We start from the raw sequence: 4,503 nt of genomic DNA on the forward strand, positions 1-4,503 counted from the left end.
AATATATTGAATACGGCCAAAATTGTAGCATTTCAAAATTTTTAAAAAATACATTTCAAATATATTTTTCTTCTATGTGGGTATATATATATGTGTATATATATATATATATATGCAGTGTGTGTATGTATATATGTATGTATGTATGTATATATATATATATATATATATATATATATATATATATATATATATATATATATATATATATATATATATATATATATATATATATATATATATATATGTATATAAATATATACACACTGCATGTTGAAATGGGTTTTTATTAAAAAAATATATAAAAAATATATTTAAAAATACATTTCAAAATATACTGTATGTCTTTAAAATTACAAATCTACATTTTTGGACTGCATTTACAAATATATGTAAAAATATATGTTAGAATTACAAAAATCTGAAGAATTTAATTAAAAAAATATATAGTTTTAAAAAAAATGCGGCGGGCATTCTGACACTGGGGGGAACTGACTTGGTGTCACTGACTTCCCCAGTGACAACAATACAGTGTTCAGTGCTAATAAAAAGCACTGACACTACTAATGGCACTGGGCAGGAAGGGGTTAACATCTAGGGCGGTCAAAGGGTTAACTGTGTGCTGTTTTACTATGGGGGGCTGTGTGTGTGTTTCACTGTAAGCACACTGCTTTGTATGGTTGTGCTATGCAGAGCCATACAAAGCAGTGTGCAGGAGCTAACGGGAGAGATGTGTGTTGTTTATACACAGGTCTCTCAACAGTCGGAGATACTGGGCGATCACCGGGTGCCGGCGAGTAATCACTGGCCGGGACCCGGTGATTGTCAGCTGAGGCTGTAAATGGTGGCACAGGTAGGGTACGCGATCACCGGGTGCCAGCGATTAATCACCGGCTGGGACCCGGTGATTGACAGCTGAGGCCGTGAATGGTGGCACGGGTAGGGCATTCGAGCAGCACACGCACGCCCCCTATCCGGAATGGCAAAATTACCTATTTATAGGTGATTTTGCACAGCCGTGCCACCCTGTAGCAGTATTTCTGCTATAGGCCGGTACGGAACTGGTTAAAGAAGTCTATCCTGCTTCTAACTAGTAAACTGCTTTTTATTTCCTCCATCAGCTCATCCCCCACAGCTGTTACCTTTTATATCACTCAACCCTTCCTCCTAGATTGTGAGCTCTGACGAGCCGGGCCCTCTGCTTCCTCTTGTACCAAATTGTATTGTAACTGTGATGTCTACCTTCATTTTGTACAGCGCTGCGCAAACTGTTGGCGCTATATAAATCCTGTATAATAATAAGGATGTCAGCATCTCCCTTTGCATTTCATTATACAATAAAACAAGACTGGATCTCCGCTCAGCCTCTAGTGACAGGTGACGAAGGGTATTCATGGAGGTGTTGACCACTTTCTCTTGGATTTAGGTGTGTCGGCGACGTTGTCGTTGGCTTTCCACCAAAAACAATATAGTACTCTTTAAATGTCATAAATCTGCAGGCAAACAGATTCAAATTTGAAAAGGTCAGAGCTGCCCAGGGGGTCTTTGATGTGAAGGAAGATTTATCCCTGGAATTTCTTGTCTTTAATTTTCCAAAACTAAATGGATCATCATTTTCCCCCACATCAGGGGTGTCACTGGGGTCCTAAAGGACCTGGGTTGCCCCCGACCAGCTAGACCAGGGGTGTCAAGCTGTTGCCAAACTACAAGTCCCATGAGGCATTGCAAAATTGGCACTTACAAGCATGGCTCCCAAAGGCAGAGGCATGATGGGTCTTGTAGTTTTGCAACAGCTGGAGGACCACCAGTTTGACACCTCTGACCTAGACTGCGGCGTTGTGGGACTTGTAGCATAGCAATGAAAGTGGTTGGGACTTTTCTTGTCCCCAGGTTTCCATTCTCTTAAGTACTTAAAGTGGAACCAGTACATTGCCATCCACCAGGAAAACATTCCCCAGTACATTATTTTTACCAAATTCATTCCCTATGCACTTACATCTTTATATCTGCAATGCCCTGGCTCAAGATCATCCAGCTCAGCTTCCCCAAACCTCCTGCTGAGGAGCACGTAAATGGCGTACTTTATAAGGGACAACACAGCAGTAGCTGTCCATCAACTACGAGGTGGTATCAAAACGTTTCAAGACTAGTTCTGTAACACGCCAACAGATGGCAGCACATCGCCCTGTGTGCATCGGGAGCTGTGCAACTGGTGCTATTCTGACCACTGCATTACCACGCCTGCTATTTCATCATGGACAGTTACAATAAAGAGCAAACGTGAAATTCTGGGTGAAACTATGCAAATTGCTGGATCTCCGCAATGTTGTCTAAACAGTGACCTTTGAGCTGGATCTTCGGGAAGAGAGCATTTTCGGGGGTCTAGCTCATTGAAGGTTTTCCTGATCTCTCATCATTTTTCCAGTGATGTTCTTCAGCTCTTGAAGCGTGCTTGCCACTAGTGGTGTGTTTAGGTTTTGTGCTGCCCTAGGCACAACAAAAATTGTCTGCCCCCACGGACACCGACCAACACAACCTCCCCTTCCCTTTTCTGCGGAGAGAGCCTGACATTGACCAAAAATATCCATGCCCCCCACCCGGAACAGCCTTCCACTCCCCCACCCCACCCCCAGGGTAGACAGTCACTCGTCTTCACAGCTCCGGATATCCCTGGGAACGAGAACCAGGCTCCACATACACCATCAAGCAGTCTGCTGCCTCTCTCGGATCCCACTCCCACCTAGTTCACATGGTGTACGTACCCCTTCTTTCATCCCTTCTTCTGGGGGGAGGTGCTGCCCTCCTGAAAAATGCCGCCCTAGGCAAGTGCCTTGTTTTCATTGTGGTAAATACACCCCTGCTTGCCACTCAAAACACCCTAAACGACTCATTGCAGCATTGCCGTAAACTTGCTGAATCATGTCGAATGTCTCTGTGGCAGATTTTCCCAGTTTTATGCAGAATATCATGTTTGCTCTTTGTTCTAATGTTCTGTCCATGATGAAATCGCAGACGTGGTAACTCATCTGGTCAGAATAGCACCAGTTGCACAGCTCTCAATGTACACAGGACGGTCTTTTGGCGCACTGACTTATAAAGGTCGGTGCTCCCTGTGACTGTATGTGCAGTCTTGTGCTGCTATCTGTTGGCGTGTTACAAAATTAGTTTCAAACATTTTTCTATACCACTTCGTAGCTTGGAGGAGGTGGAAGCAGGGGAGGGGCTATGGGGCTGTGTGTTTATGTGGACCCAGGATATTCGGATTCAGTAGTGGCTGGTAGCGCTCACTCAACAGTGACTCCATAGGACCTTGCAAGGGGAAGGTGCCACTCTGAATCAGAAAGCGGGGTTAGCACTGAAGGCACCAGCTGAAGCAGCAAGAAAGAACAACTCTTTACCTTTGTAGGAGAAATTGCTAAAAAAGTAGGCTTTAATTTCATTTCAGAGTGGACTTGAACTCAAAAAATTAAAAATGTGTTATGTTAATGGAAAGATCTGTAGTGTAGCTCATTTTATTGCTTTCCTCAGTGGTAGACATGAACTTCTTTAACTGTTTCCCACAATCCCATGGGTTCCCATCATCTACTGGAGTACTTGAAAAGCTCAGCAGATATAAATTTCAGTACTTTTTGCCCTTCTGTGTTCGGAGAGATCACGCCCACTGGCTTGGCACATGAACTTTCACCAGGTGCAACATCGAAAAAGGCTCTTTTTCGATGTTGCTCCTGGACGTGTGGGGCACTGGTGAGAGGAGTCAACTACAACGCAACAAAAAGTCAACTACATGAACTTCTTTAACTGTTTCCCACAATCCCATGGTTTCCCATCATCTACTGGACTATTTGAAATGCCCAACAGATATAAATTCCAGTACTTTTTGCCCTCCTGTGTTCAGAGAGATCACGCCCACTGGCTGGGCACATGAATTTTCACCAGGTGCTGGGCCTTGCGATGTTGCGCCTGGGCGTGTGGGCCACTGGTGAGGAGAAGAGTCAACTACAACGCAACAAAGAGTCAACTACATGAACTTCTTTAACTGTTTCCCACAATCCCATGGATTCCCATCATCTGCTGGACTACTTGAAACACCCAACAGATATAAATTCCAATACTTTTTGCCCTCCTGTGTTCAGAGAGATCACGCCCACTGGCTGGGCACATGAGCTTTCACCAGGTGCTGGGCCTTTCGATGTTGCGCCTGGGTGTGTGGGCCACTGGTGAGAAGAGTCAACTACAACGCAACAAAGAGTCAACTACATGAACTTCTTTAACTGTTTCCCACAATCCCATGGATTCCCATCATCTGCTGGACTACTTGAAACACCCAACAGATATAAATTCCAATACTTTTTGCCCTCCTGTGTTCAGAGAGATCACGCCCACTGGCTGGGCACATGAGCTTTCACCAGGTGCTGGGCCTTTCGATGTTGCGCCTGGGTGTGTGGGCCACTGGTGAGGAGAAGAGTCAACTACAACGCAACAAAGAGTCAACTACAACTACAA

The sequence above is a fragment of the Staurois parvus genome, unplaced genomic scaffold (genome assembly GCF_062004578.1).
Source record: "Staurois parvus isolate SC_StPar_1 unplaced genomic scaffold, SC_StPar_1.0 ptg000559l, whole genome shotgun sequence".
Classification (NCBI taxonomy): Eukaryota; Metazoa; Chordata; class Amphibia; order Anura; family Ranidae; genus Staurois; species Staurois parvus.